Here is a 16,406-nt window from a genome sequence, read left to right on the forward strand (position 1 = left end):
GCCTCTGAGAAATTTGTGCTATTGTTTGTAATAGAGAAGATTGAGAAATTCAGGCCCAGCTGGAATCAAAGTACATAGTGTAATATCTCTCTGCTATGCATCTTGTGCCCCAGAGTTTACTTAATGTTGCATAGCACTAGAAATGAAATTAAAATACATATCCCAAAGGCTCAGTCACATCTCCAACACTCTAGATATACAGCAGACAATGAAGTTCATACAGATTTATACTGTGAATACAAAAGCAATAGGTATCATCAAAAGAAAATATGACGTTGAGAATGTTGTTTTTTTTATGGTGGTTGGTGCTGAAATATATGGTATATTCTGTTGTTCCCTGTTAAAATAAGTCAAAGAAGGCTGAAAAATTGCAGTATAAAGATATAAGAATCAAAATTGCTGTGTCATAAAATGGAACACAGGAATGTGGTTTTATCTAGGTTACATTAGATGTATCTGTGGCTCAGTGAAACCTGAAGAATCAATTTTGCTTTCCCAAGAAGAAAAAGAGCAGTGAAATCTAGGACAAAACTAAAAGTCTTCAGAAAACACTGAGAGTGCTGGCAGGTTTAGATTTAAATCTGGGCCTATTGTTTAGCATTAATTCAAGATTTATTCAATCCAGAACAAGGCTAATTCTGCAGACACGACTGAAAATTCAAAATATCAATAAAAGGATAACTCAGGTATCAGTTCAGATCTACTGGGTAATAAGGAATATGAAGTTCAACACTGAAGTCAAAAAGAATAACGTAAGGACCCATGTATCCTGTGACCAAATGGGTAGAAAATGAAACAAAACAAAAAAAGAAATCCAGGACATTGTGTCATTTTGCAAAGGTTTCCTGCACCAGCAGAGTGCACAACATCAAAAGGAGATGATGTGAGCCTCATTAAGTTATGATTAATTCCTCACAGAAGTTGTACCAGGAGATGAGTGGGGTGTCAGCTGGAAAGCAAATGGGGAATGTATTGCCTTGTGCATCAGCGTCCAACTAAAAAATGATGTATTGCCAGAACTGCAGAGTTTCTAATAAAACACCACTAATAATAGAAGGTAAACAGTAGGATATAGATCTCACAGTGATAAGCTTCTCCCTCTTACACAATATAGTATTTACATTATATTTCTATATATTCTAGCATTATCAAAGGAAAGTAAGCCCCAACTTTCGGATTAAAAGTTCTCATAAAGGTGGGCACACTGAAAAGGAGAAGGAAAGAAAAATAATTCAGGATATTATGAAAGCACTTTCCTAGAAAACAGAGAAGTACTCATAGAGCACAGAACAGAAGGGGGGAAGTTCCCCTTCCGTGTCTCTAGGAAAGTTCTCCTTGGCCTAACATAGTATGAGAAGAGAACTTGAATGCATTATTTTAGGAGATACAGAGGAAACAGAAAAACAAGAAGAGCAAGCACATTTAGCACATCATAGAACAAATACATTGCAGCTGGGCATCGGTTCCAAAGAATTTGGCAAATATTTTAGAGGGGAACATGTTCCATTTCCTCAAATGGAAGTAATACTCAGGGAGCATGACTGATGCTAAGACTTGTCTTTGTTGACTACAAACTCAAAATCTTCCAGATAAATCTGCAATAGCTTTTCCTGAAAATAGTGTGTACTTTACTTCTCCCTTTGAGGAAAGATTAATCATATTTGTTGTTTATTTCAATACTGTAATAAAATCTCTAAGGCTTAAAGGTGCAAAAGTGTTCCCAGTTAATGTGGTAATTAATGACTACAAAGTCAATTTTCCACTTCATTGTAATTTGGACAGCTCACACACTTCAGAAGGCTTCTAATTGGATTACCGATCATGAATTTTGAATGGTCAAAGCACGTATGAGTTTTATTGCCTTCAAGGCCAACACTCCAAACAATTAAAAACTTTCAAATAAATATTCTTGCAAACTTGAAAGCAAAGCCGTGAACTGTATTATTAAGTTCACTGTTATTGCAGCACATCGATTGCTCATGCTATAAAGTTTATGGGTGCACAGAAAAAGAGAGAAAATGCTTCATCTCTATTTGCTGCATATTTGTAGCAACAAATAAGAATAACTGAATCTCCAAGAAGACTGGTAATATTTATTCTAAAAGTTGCAGCAAGTTCAACAGCAGTTGAGAAAACAAACACAAATGAGAAAAGGCATAATTTTCTATCGCATTAATGCATTCTTCATATGTTTTTCACACCATTCTGGCATCCATTATTATGCATTAGGTATAAATAGAATATCAGAGCAGAGGAGACAAGTTCTCAGAGATAATTATGGGGAGCATAGTCTATTTGTGATGATAATTTTAAGAATTTTCCTCTTTAACCAAATTAATATATATTTGACTATCAAACAATTTAGAACCTCATCTCTACATAAAAAAAAAGAGAGTGGATTTTTTTAAACAAAAGTGGATTTATCTCTTGTGCATATTCAAAACTAATACTTTCCTACTAAGAGATATCTGCTGATATCTATTAGAATCACAGAATCATTAAGGTTGGAAAAAACTTCTCAGATCACGTAATCCAACCACTAACCCATGACCACCACACCACCGTCCATATCCCTCAGTGTCACATCCACACGGTTCTTGAACGCATCCAGGCTTGGTGACTCCACCACCTCCCTGGGCAGCCTGTTCCAAAGCACCACCAATCTTCTAGATAAGTTTTTCCTTATATCCAACCTGAACTTCCCCTTGAGCAACTTGAGGCCATTCCCTCTCATCCTATCGCTGTTACCTGGGAGCAGAGGCTGGCCCCCACCTCACCAAAGCCTCCTTTCTGGCAGCTGTAGAGAGTGATCAGGTCTACACTGAACCTTCTCTTCTCTGGACTGAACAATCCCAGCTCCCTCAGCCTCTCTCCATAAGATTTGTGCTCCAGACCCCCAGTGGCTTCCTTCCTCTCCTCTGGACATGCTCCAGAGCCTGACAGTGGCTTTCTTGTAGTGAGGGGCCCAAAACTGAATGCAACACTCCCAAGTGCAGGCTCAGCAGTGCCGAGTACAGAGGGATGATCACCTCCCTGTTCCTGCTGGCTGCACTATTTCTGATGCAAGCTAGGATGCCATTGGTCGTCTTGGCCACCTGGGCTCACTGCTGGCTCACATGCAGCCAGCTACTGACTAACACCTCCAGATCCTTTTCCTCTGCATAGCTTTCCAGATGAAAATTACCCCAAGGCTGAAGCATGGAGTTGCTGTGACCAAAGTACACAATCTGACACTTTGTCTTGTTAAAGCTCGTGTTATTGACCTCAGTCCAGCCTTCCTACCCTCAGGCAGGTCAGTACTTCACCCCAACTTGGTGTCATCTGCAAACTTACTGAGGGTGCTCTGAATTACCTCATACAGATCATCAATAAATATATTAAGCTGGACCAGCCCCAGTACTGACCCATGAAGAACACCACTCCTGACCAGTCACCAGCTGGATTTAGTTGCATTCAGCACAACCCTTTAGGCCAGCAGGCCAGTCAGTTCTTTACTCAGCAAGGATTATGTCTGTCCAAGCTGTGGACTGCCAGCTTCTTCAGGAAAATACTGAGTGAGAAAGAGTCAAAAGCTTACCAAAGTCTAGGTAGATTGCATCGATGCCTTTTCTTCATCTACCAGGTGGGTCACTCGTTTGTAGAAGGAGGTGAGGTTGGTCAAGCAGGACCTGACTGTCATGAACCCATGTTATCCTGCACATGCCATGTGATCACACTCCAGATGATCTGTTCCATCACCTTCACTGGCAATGAGGTGAGGCTGACAGGCCTGCAATTCCCCAGATCATCCTTCCAATTCTTACAGTATTTTAACCCTGTATTGGGTTTACATGATAAGATTTTTAGTGAGTAAATATGAGAGAATCAGCCCTGCAGACACAAAAGTCAGTGCAGAAGGAGAACAGGAGGTGCTCCAGGCACGGAGCGGAACTTCCCTGCAGCCCAGGAGAGGCCAATGGAGGAGTAGGTTGTCCTCCTAGGTTGCCCCAGTATCATGGGCACTGCACAGAGCAGATCTCCGTGTGCAGCCATGGAGGAGCCCACGGTGCAACAGTGGATAAGGCCTGAAGGAAGCATAGCCTATGTATGCATAGCCACAAGAGGCATCCTGCCAGAGCTGCAGCCCATGAAGAGGAGCCCAGGGTGTGGCAGGAGGGCTGAGAGCTGCCCTCAGTGAAGATCCGTATTGGAGCAGTATGGTCCTGAAGGGTGGGCTTTGTGGTAAGGGGCTGTGTTGAAGCATTGCTTGGAAAGCTGCAGCCTGTGGGAAGCCCACAGGGCATCAGTTCAGGAAGGACAGCATGCTATGGAGAGACCTATGACGGAGCAGCAGAGATGAAGTATTATGAGCTGATCGCAGCCTCCATTCCCAGTTCCCCTGCACTGCTCAGGGAAAAGAGGTAGAAGATGATGGACTGGGAAAGATTGAACCTCTAGAATAGGTTTTTGTATTTGAAAACCACGTTAATATACATCAGCATTACAAATGATGAAGTTTTTCTATTCAAAATTAACGAAACACAAAACTAGTGACAAAATTGTTGACGTAATCCTGGTTGGTCATTATTTTTCCAAAAACTTACAGTGAGATTTTTTTCCTGCTGCTTCTCCCACTTTCCAGTAACCAACTGAGGTATCACTCAGGAAACAAAAACACTCTGTAGCGTCAAAGGAGCTTCCTCCCTCGCTGCACAATTAACTTATCTCCAGTGTAAGTTATTCTGTGCTGATTAATGTTGTGTTCCTGTTATAAAGTTGCATTCAGGAGTCTATCCTGTTTTTACGGAGCGCTGATGTAGCACTAAAGCTTTGCTTACATACTCAGTCCCCACCAAGCAGGCACCAAAGCTGGCTAGCTGCCATCCCTGAAAGCTGTTTCAGAATCTCCTGGCCTTTCACAATTTATGGCAAGTGTATAATTTCCACCCTAACAAAAACATTGAAATCAGACACAGTTACTACGGATCCTAAATTTGTCCTCAGTGTTGATACTCAGGGAGTCGGTATGCATATACCACAGAATAACAAAACTGAAAGTTGCAACATCCCTGTGGGAGTTTTTATCCTCTGCAGCTAAGATAAATAAAGTCCTACGCCCTTGAGTTAAAAACTAGCTAAGGAAGATCAGTTCCACGTGGGACATTCCACGACAGCTTGGTATGCTGATAACAGGGTTTGTATGCTGCTGGTACTGTCAGCCTGCACACAAAGTAAACAAAGGTCACGGAGATTGTCACACTGAGTACAGAGAAGCTTTGCACACGTTTACGTTGCATGATTTGCATTGTTTTCATATACACGCCAATGGAACAGCACAAATCTAAGCCATAATGGCAAAAAGCAGCCCACTGCTGGTGAGAAATAGGATTGCACTTCATTAAAGGCAAACAAAGGCAGCACAGAAATTGTCCTACCCTCATTGCAGAGGGGCTGTGCTAGACCTCCCCTCCATCCAGAAGGTCCACCAAAGCACTATAAATGGAAAATTCTGGGAAATTGGGTTTGTGGAAAGCATCTTACTAGAAACTCTTGATGCAACACTTTAAAGCATGGGTGTCCAACTTTTTGGCTTGCCTAGGCTGCATCAAGTGAAGAGGAACTGTCTTGGGATGCCTTTAAAATATATGTTATACTTAATGTATATAAGTAACAAAACTAATTTTTTCATGATTTAGTCTATTAAAACACATAAAAAAGTATTTCCATGTCAGATGCCACTTTGCCAGAGTGTGCCTCTGCTGCCATCTGTCACACAGCCACAAAATGCAATGGAATATTGGTGGGAACACTCAACTTCTACTGCTGTACCATCAACAGCTGTGTCTGACATTGTGAGCCAACACAGTACAACAGGAGGCTTCAGAGCAGCTCTTGTAAAATATATAATATATTTCATGTATGTAAGTAACAAAACTTATTTTAATATTCAATATTTTTATTAAGACAAACAAAAAAAAAGTTTTTGTGAAACCAGTGCATCAATGGCACGATGGCAGTGGCTACAATTCTCAGTGAGCTCTCAAGGTGTTCATCAGAGATTTTTGGTGAAATTTTATTCTTCCTGTGCTCCATTCTTGCAAACAGTTGTTCACAAAAGTGCATACTGTCAAAAAGTGATGAGGTGAATAAGGTGTGATTGTGAAGCAAGGGGTATTCCTCTCTTGCTAAGACAGGGTTTATAAAGGTCCAGTAAAGAGACACAATCAGATTTTTGAGTTGAATATCTGATGGCAACTCTACAAATTTGTAAGAGACTTGTACAGAACATTCTTGTCTCAAAGTTCGTAGAACTTCTAATAAGCTGGTCAGACAACATTTGACTCCACTTGTGTCTTAATCTCACTCTGGGTATACATACATCAAACCATCACCTCCAACGAATGGAGCGAGACAACATTCCATTTTAAAATTTGCAGCTGATGTATTTATGTCAACTGAAAATAGAACTGCAAATATACCCAAAAACTGACTTTTTTTTTTTTTTAAATCTTAAATTCTCAAATTCCTGTATCAAAACAGAAAGCATGGATGCCTATTTTTCATTGTTCACGGGACTGTGTTTAACCAACGTACCACAATGCACACAATTATTTACCATAACTGAGTTGGCACTGCACTGCACCTTCCCTGTGTCCCACTTTCATCCCAGGCAACGTTGATCTCACACTGCTCTGTGGTTGTTGTGAGTGATGGGTGCATTCCCAGGGCCAGGCCAGGCTGCCCCGTAGGGCACAGCCATTGCCATGATAGCATGGGGCAGAGGCTGGCCACAGAATAAAGCTTAGATGTCCAATAACATGCATTACTAAACCATCATAGAGTCACTCACTAATACCTATCTAGAAGAAAATATGAACACAAGAAAGAAGTCATAATTAGTTCGCTTTAACAAATCACTTTTTAATAGCCTTTGTCAGCGGTCAGCATGGCTCTATACTTCCTGCTCAGTAAATTTCCCAGCAGCTACATGACTTTGATCAGTTAGCTTCCCACTGACATTTCTGAAAGCCACTCTGGCTTAGTCTGTTGGTTTTCAGGTTTTTTTCAGGCTGTTACTAGAGGTTGATCTTTCCAGGCTTCTGCTTTGCTTAACACAGAAAAATACTTCTTGCATGAAATAACCCGTAAGATCCTTGGCAAACTGTGCTTGGCAGGCTGATTCTCACTGATATCTTAATTAGTTCTATTGCATTTATAGAGGTTTATATCAACCTTACAGGAATCACTTTTTACTAACTTCTTTTACAGTCCATGTGCGTTATAGACACACTTTTCTATTGTTAATATCTCTGTTAAGGACAGCAGAACTAAGGCTTAATGGTGCTGGAACTGCTGTTTGACAGTTGGGGCTTAGTCAGGACTTACAGAACATGCTTCTTAACTTGTGCCAGCTTGATGAGTGCATCTTTCCTGCCCACACCTACCCACATGGGAATCTTGCCAGATTGCTGCAAATACTTCCCTTTGTATACAAAAGTTTTCTGAGACGAACTGTCACCTCCCATTTTTTCTGTATCACCTGAAATGGTCCCACAAAACCAGCTACTCCACAGTCTTAAGTTTGCAAGCTGAGGAACAAGCAGCCCCTTCTGTAACACAGCTGGTGGCCACTTACAGAGCAGACAAGCATGTTGCATGCAGATCCAAAGTGGCAAGGTACATCTCTGTGTGCTGCCATGTGGTGGAGTTCTCCACAGTGTTTGAACTAAAACAGCACAAAGTCAGTATACAGAGAACTAAAGCCTCTACAAAACAGTTAGAAGCCATGGAGACAGTGGGGCCAAGAAATCACATCTATCCCAGTACAGTTACCAACTGCAAGCTGGCTTCCTTGTTCCATTAGCCTATATTTTTTCTTTCCTGGGATCACTGGCATCCTGTGAGTCCCACACAGTGGATCTCCTATCGATCACACAACTTTACATGACTGACATCTTTCAAATTGGCCTTCTACAACTGTCAGCTTGGCTTGTTACTCAGCCTGAAAGCTCACAGGTTTCCTTCCTGCTATGAAGAATGACCCCGATAGAGAATGTTACCTGACACTTAACTAAGCACCCAGCCAAGCTGCCCAGGTGAAGCCAAGAGATACAGAGATTCTCTTAAGTCTCTCTAGAATCTCTCAAGGCAGAGCTTCTTGCCTATTATTGCACTTTGTGACTAGTAAAACACTGCCTGGCATAGTTACCAGAGTTTTTACCTTGCATGAAGAGTTACCAATCTGCTTTTTATTAAATAAAAGTACTAGTTTTGCTTGGCATGTATTACATATTCATAGAATCATAGAATCACTAAGGTTGGAAAAGACCCACAGGATCATCCAGTTCAACCATTCACCCTTCACCAATGGTTCCCGCTGGGCCATGTCCCTCAACACAACATCCAAACGCTCTTTGAACACCACCAGGGTATTGTTAATATATAGCATTATATATACAGATTTTGCTTATCCTACTTTATTTCTTTCGTATATGATCTCACATAATAGCATGATTGCCCCAATTCTAGGACAAGAGAATAAGAATATGCTTTCGCTTCCAATCTTAAAAAGTTTCATAATCTACAGTGATTTGCCCTTTGTACATACCTTCCTTGTATGAGTGACTCCTTGATCTTGCCTAACTTTATTCAATTAAATCAGCTTTGCAGGTGAAGTCAGACAGAAATACAAGTACATTTTTTCCTGAGCAGATGATCTTTGTGGTGGTGTTGTTAGGCTGATTTCTACTCTCATCTATGCAGGATCAGCATGGATTCATCCATATTGCTAGGAAATAAGTAATGCCTTTACTGTGCTATGTGTTAACTGTATATAAACTTCCATGATCATAGCTTTTAAAGCTAGTGTAAAAAAATATTTATAGTTTCAGCTGTCAGATAAAAGTAAGAATGAACTGTTCTGCAAAGGAAGGTGAGCCCAGATGACAAGCAGATGGAAGCAGTGCTCTCCCTGGCAAGGTTGTAGTCCCACGCTACGTGAAGAAGAGCAGGTCTGGTGACAGTGATTGGGTTCAGCTCAAAGTCCATTGTTAGCCAGACAAGTTTGAAAGCATCTTGCAGGTCCAAGTAGTTTGGGCAGGAACCAACAGCAAAGCTTGAGCTGAAATGCAGTTCCTGAGCTAACAAACAGTGTGCATAGATGAAAGTGCACAGCCTAGTCCCATGTGAGGTTTCTTACAGCTCCTACTTGTATCCTAGCTGTTTACAGCGCCTTCTGATCCAGCCTTACACTGTTGCAGCACATCATGGCTGTCTGTGAACAGAGGCAGCCAAAGTCTCCAGAGGAGACTTGCAAAGAAGGATGGTTACAGGTTGGTCAAAGCAACAACAGCCTCTGAGCTCCCTGGGGGCCCTGACAGCAGTTTAGGTAAAATGTTCCACTAACACTTTTTATCTGTGCATTTCCACTTAAAGAGTACTCTACTCTTGTATTTTTTACTCTTCTTGCTCCATTAACTCTTCACAAATCCATACCACATCTAGACTTTCACTTTGCTTGGAATGAACCAACAGTTACGTTCTGATCTTACCACTTTACATAGGCGGTTTCATAGTGAATTCACATTTTTTTATGGTTTCACACTGTGAAAAAACACATTCCAGGGTTCTCGGTTCAGCTTCTCTTAGTAGACTAAGAGAAGACTCTAATAGAGACTATTCCACTAATTTGTTCCAAAAAAATGACAACTACATGTAATCAAATTTGAATGCAGCAACAACAGCAAAAACAAATACAGAACTGCATATAATTCCACACAGTCTATGTCAGTGAAAAACCTTAAACAGTAACCAGCTGACTTTCAGCTGTTCAGAGCATCATTGATCAAGCAGGAACTGCAGAGCATAACTGTTTCTAAAAGTTAGCCACTATACCTTTCTACACTAATTTTATCTGGACTTTGAAATGAAGGATATCAGCATATCTATGTCAGCATTCACTATGCTAATGGAACTGCCCTCACTGTCCCAATCTTAATTTTGGAAATTATACAGAATCACAGAATCATAGGGGTTGGAAGGAACCTCAGAGATCAAGTCCAACCCTCTGCTAAAGCAAGTTGCCTACAGCAGGTCACACCGGTAGACATTCAGGCTGGTCTTGAATATCTCCAGAGAAGGAGACTCCACAACCTCTATGCTATACTCACAGTGTAAGTTCTATACTTGGAAGTACTATAGTTCACACCTAGTGAAATATAGTACTTCTACTATACACACCTAGATTGGACAGAGCATCCAAAATCCATTATGGATTAAATAACTGCCAGTTGTATCCACAAACTTGTAATTCCATAGTTCAGCTGACCATAGTCATTTTACAGCTTGTCCAGCTAGGAGAATTTCACTTCAAGTCCAGAGAATCACCAAAATGTCTTTACTATCAGATTCTTCACTAAAGTAATATACTGGTGCCAAGTTCCCTTCCATTGCTGCAGCTGCCCAGAGTCAACATGATACTAGCATACAGCACTATGCCTAACATCCCATGAAACCAGGAAATTAAACATCAATATTTTAAAAAATTCTAACTATGGCTTATTTAGCAGCTTGCAAGACCAACTCTCTCACATTAAAACGAGGAGGCAATGATGCTGATAAGCATACAGCAGATCTGTAGTCATCTGTGGCATCATAGTAGTAAACAAAGAATCACGAACCAGTCCACTCTGAGTTAAAGCAGAATTTTCTTAATTGCAGCACTCTATGGAATAATGGTACATGCAGTGATAAACCTGGCGTTTGTTTTGCTCCTAACTAAGAACAGTTATGTAACATGGAAACTAGCCAGGACACGTCGTCTAAAGATCCAGATTTTATTCTCATTGTGGGTTTGTCATCTGAAATCTGGGAAAAAAATTCTAATTCCAATGTGGTGTCAGGAAGTAGCATTCCTTTATTCCTCACAATACGTACCGCGCTATGTGACAAGCAAGCATGCTCCTTCAGAGTTCAGGTTCTATATTTAAACAGTTAGGACAGTACATCAGCATACATATTCATCCCTTTTTCAAGGACTCATTAATATATGCTAATATTGCTTTGGGCATGCTCAGTAGTGTCTGGGTGGTCGAGTGCCCGCCCACTTCTTCCCCATTTTCCACTGTCAGCCTCATTGCTGAGATCTTTGACAAACCTGGAGCCACTTTTCCTCAATTTGGAAAATTTCCATTGCTTGTTACCCCATATTGAGCAACTTTTAAAACAATGTATGTGGAATCTGAGGCAGATGTCCCTGCAAAAATAGAAGTATTTTATTATGATTCCTGTGCTTCTTGTGAGGAAAAATTGTTGAGACAAAAGATAAAAGTATTTTTTTTATGTCCTCAGTGAAAATTATTGAGGAAAACAAGACTATTCACCCACTAAAGTTGAAACTGAATGTTTTAGAACTATCACTCATGGATTCCTTTTGCTAAACTAGTGTACTGGTTCTTAAACTAATGTACTAATTCCTATTGCTAAACAGAGCAACCTGCATCAGGTTTGGTGCTTTGTTTTGTTTTGTTTTGCCGTAATCCCTTTGTGGTCAACAGAATAGAGGAGAAAGTTGACACATGATCTAAAACCTTCTGGAGTAAAATCTTTGCAAAAATGTTATGTAGAATTCCATGTAAATGGAGATCAACAGTAAATAATTTCAATTCATTCCTAATCTTCAATACTCTGCATGTGCTTGGCAAGAGTCCTGTGCCTGATAAGAGCTGTGTAACTTCAGGAGTACAGTTCTGTGGACTGGGACTGCACAATGGTGAGAGGGTTGTTTCAGAGTTTTGCAAGAGACCCAGATGCTGCTTAAAGGCAGAGCAACTATAAAAGTAAGAGTTGTCTGCAAAGCAGAATTCAGTGATGGTAGTGTGATGTATCTACAAGAAGCACCAGAAATAAACGTAATAGTCTAATTAGATACTGATCTATGCTTTGCAAACTGACCTCTTTAAGAAAGCTGACTTACATATCAGGGAACTAGCCCTGCATTCTTCCACTCTAACCATTCTAGTTCTCCTAGCTTCCAAAGGTAAAGGTCTTTGTTATTGCTTACATTGTAGAGGAAAGGTTAGAAAGAAAGCATTCCATGCATGCCATCAGAATGGTTCAGTGAGTAAGGTGAGATGAAGGCTGAATCAACTTGAAGAATAATGGAAGATGGAAAAGGAAGTAACTTGATGCCATCTGCGCTTCAAAACAAAGGATAAAAAATCCACACCTGTAGAGCAAAACTTGCCTGTTGTATTTTTTCTTTTGTAAGGAATAGATTTTAATACTGTTTGTCGAACAAATGATGACAAACAATTATTCTAAAAATTGTTCTCCACTACCGAGGGATTGTGGGCAAGGAACACCCAACAAACATCTTTGCTTGCCAAAATCAGCGTGTTTTGCCCTGAGCTCACATATCTCAGTCTCTATCTCATATTTAGATATCATATTTCAGAATGCAAATCTAACAGCAGTAAGTTGCTTCATCAGACATTTGATTTCCCGTACTATGGGAAGAGGCACGTTTGTTCCACATACACTCTCAGCTGGAAAAGGCACACAAACATGACAAATTCTCCAGTTTGATTTTCTGCACTGACTGCACAAACTACAACCAGTGTTTTCTGACAACACAAAGTAGGAGAAGAAGGTGCAGTAAAGGGACTGAGTGGCTGAAGGAGGTTGGTCTTTTTACTGTCCCAAAAGGTTTGTCTGGATGTGACTTTAAGAAATAACAACATAACACAAAAGCTTAAGGCAGTAAGTGGAAACAAAAGACCATCAGTCACAGACTAGTTGAAAGGGGTATCCAGGCAGAGAGTGGGAGGCAGACAAGGGACTCCCTCAGCACTGAAAGTTAGGTCTATCTGGTGTTATTTCCTAGGCTCATGAACCTGTGTAGCATGGATATAAGATATAACTAACTATAAGTCACAAGTAAAAGATGTAAAATTGATAATTCCTGTTTAGTGTAGATTTAAATAAGACTCCCATATCGCACCTGAGACACTGAAAGATGCAGAGCAGGTAGAATGGAGCTCAAAAGCATCAAATGTATGAATCCTGTTCTGATTTAATTTGATTTTCCAGCTTCATGGAGGTGTTAAGTTACCAAATCTGCTTTCGAGTAAGACTAGAAACCTCTTAGAAAACAGTACTAACAAAATCTGTAAGAAAGAAAGCCTTCACGAAGCAAAAGTGATGCATTTGCCTTCCAGTTTTTCTGTTCTCAATTAAGCTTTACAGCCTGTGCTCGACCTAGGTTCCCAGCCAGTCTGAGACTGTATTTATTTTGTAAGACCTGTCAAGATGCAGTACACTCTCTGAGCAAAGGTGCAAACATTCTTTTTTTCTTTGGGAATTGAGAAGTCATGTGTTCGGAAGACTGACTTACTTTGAAGGTGCCTGTGAACCTTTCATGAGTTTGCTACCAATGAAGTGAATACATCTGCCTGAATGTAATAAAGAATGCAATGGCTTTTAACCCTCAAAAATCATTCCTTTCATCATTAAACTTAGTCATTAAAAATGCAGAATGGTCAGCCAAAGTAGAACAGGACAGTGATGTCTAAGGTGAGAACAGGCATAAATGAGAAATGTTTGAATGGATGAAGGAGTGGAGAGCTGACAAAATAAACACAGATAAGAGGTGGGAAAACACAGTGGAAGAAACACATGAAGGGAAACAGGGACTGGAGTTGTTGAAGTCTAAGTTGGGAAGATTGTAAAATGTTTGAATTTCATCTCCTAGCCTTAATGTGCACTTCCTTTTGGGGACTTTCAAGCTACCCAGAAGTCACTAGAAATAATAGTAATAATAATAACAATAATAATAATAGTAATAGTAATAATAAACCACAAAAAACAAAACACAAAACAAAACAAAAAACAAACCCAATCTAAATCCTTCTCCACCTGGTCCACCTTCAAAGTAGTCAGAAAACGTGAGACATGCACTTTTTTAATTCTATTGTCCAGTTACATCTACATTTAAACTAGGCAGGAACCTCAACGTCATATCTATCATAAACGTGCTTTAGAAACTACAGTATCTTTTGAAAATTTGAATTATTATATCTTAGACTTCTTTGCTTTGAGGTCATTTACTGAAATGTGCTACCTAATCCATACCCAGATTTAAGCTAGCGAGTTTATACTGCTGAAGAAGTCACAGAGGTTTGCTGGACCCACACTCACAAAATAGCCTGTATGTAATAGAAATTCCTACAAAATCAGCAAGACGATTTAGAATGACTCAAGGTGCGTCTCAAGACCTTAATATTTTCCAGTCCAAAAATTATGTAGTTAAGGATTAAAGTCAGATTCCTATCCTTAGTACGGAATACTGGAAATAAATCAAACACAACTGTTACTGCTTTTAAATGCATCCTAAGAAAACTGTTCTGTATATTTATCTACTCACTGAGAAATACAGCATATTAAATGGAAATTTTCCAACTAGATAATCAGGAGCATTTTCAAAAATCCACACAGAGAGCTAAATATTTTAAACCGTGTTTTCCTGTTGACAGATGTTTCTGCTTTGCACAGGATTCTGCAGCTGTAGATTACAACTGCCATATTTTATTATCTCTGGGTACTGAGCTTTGAAAGGAGCTTCTTGGTTTTGATAAATGCTTGGATGTCACACAAACAGAGAACTTCCTAGAAAAGAGGAACAGATGTCCGAGCAACTCAGTTAAATTAGTTAAAATAGATTCATAGATTGAACAACTAGTGCAGTGACTCTGCATGCATGTAGTCTAAAATATGTAACTAGGGAAACTCTGAGCTTTATCTTTCCCTTGTAGGAATTAGTTCTGTTCTTTTTAACGGATGTGCTGTGCTGTGTTTTCGTTGTCATGTGTAAAATCAGACAGAGCAATGAAGACAAAAAAATCTACTTCTATAGTCATTGGACCAACACACCACTTAAATAGAGGAAAACAAGAAATCAAGAACTTAACAGTGATCTCTGTTTAGTCTTTCTCCTCCACCCAAATTTTATCTTTCTTTTCTGTATTAAGCTTCCTTTTATTTTGTGTAATGGCACTATAGGTTAAAATGCCAAATAATCTGCTTCTGGAATGCACTAGATAAGTCAGTATTGACTGAGTCTTTTGTTGAGCTGACAGACAAAATATGTCAAATCTTAGTGGTGATTTAATAAGCCCAGATGCCTGATTCATCTGACAGAGAAGCACATACGGTGGCCATAACAAACCTGACGTAAGGGAATGTGTGCTCCTGCCTCACCTACTTCCTTACTAAGCCCAGAGTTTGATGGCCTCAACACCTGTAATTCAGGCAAACAGCTGTTTGGCTCGATATAGCTTATAGCTTATCTGTCGCTTCCCTTCAGACTGTTGCTGTATAAGGTTCGGCAGAACGGAGTATGTGTCTGAGGCTCTGTGACTTCAATTCACTGATTGTGCCTGGACTGTCACGGCTGTGCCAAGAGGATGTGCTCTTCTATCAAAGAGCCTACCCTTCTGATTTCCATGGGACTGCCTTTGCTCCTAACCTACCTCATTATCAACTTAGGGTATAATACCAAACTGTGAACTCAAACCACTAACATGCAAAAAAGTAATTTCTTCTGCCAACATTAAGAAAAAGATTAAAATCTCTTGCTAAGACTGTACATCCTGCTGGGATGGAAGGCTGCTATCTTCGTTCAGTCTGTACAGCTAATTGCCTGAACATGTCTGCCTGAGTCTGAAGATGAGGCCTAAAGCAATATTTTTGTTTGTTCTTACTAATATAATGATCCGACAGCATTTGTTTTAACAGTAGAAAGGTTACTTTTTGCTCTTCCTTCTCCACTACCTGCAGTGTTTTCCTTTAAATCTTTTGGGCTATTATAAAAACAGCTACGAGTGTAATTAGAGATGCGGCTTTGACAAAAATGTTTATGGCCGATGACTCAAAACCACTTGTCCTCACCAAACAGTGGTACTGTTCATCTGCATTTACTGTCCCGGACATGTGTGGTGTGGTGGGAGAATGATGTGATTTTGGCTAAAGGCAGCCGAGAAAGAAACATCTGAAACATGTTTCTCTCATAAAGGTCCTCCTTCCTGATTGCTTTGTGTTCTTACACATCTCAGTGCTTCCCTGACTTACTCCAAAGCTATTCAGCCCTGCCCTGACACCAGGAGAAAGCCAAAGAGTGTAAATTGTGGCATATGTGACTGGAATTGTGGCACTGGGAGGTATGGTTTAGTGGGCACGGTGGTGACCGTTGGGTGAGATGATCATAGTGGTCTTTTCCAACCTTAATGATTCTACAATCCTGTGGAATTTTTATATTAGTTGAACGATAAACTCTGACCACAAGAACAGGGCAAAGTGCCAGTGCGACTTCCAGACTTCCAGGCCCCCGGTTACTCGCAGCGCCTGGGATGGCAGCATCCCGCCGGGCCCCT

The 16,406-nt window shown here is 40.2% G+C and overlaps 1 protein-coding gene across 1 annotated transcript in view; it reads left to right on the forward strand.

The window, feature by feature from the left end:
- GPD1L (glycerol-3-phosphate dehydrogenase 1 like) overlaps positions 1 to 16,406 on the forward strand; it is a 64,976-nt gene that overhangs the window by 10,344 nt on the left and 38,226 nt on the right. The window lies entirely within an intron of this gene.

The sequence above is a fragment of the Gallus gallus genome, chromosome 2, assembly GCF_016699485.2.
Source record: "Gallus gallus isolate bGalGal1 chromosome 2, bGalGal1.mat.broiler.GRCg7b, whole genome shotgun sequence".
In the NCBI taxonomy this organism is placed as follows: domain Eukaryota; kingdom Metazoa; phylum Chordata; class Aves; order Galliformes; family Phasianidae; genus Gallus; species Gallus gallus.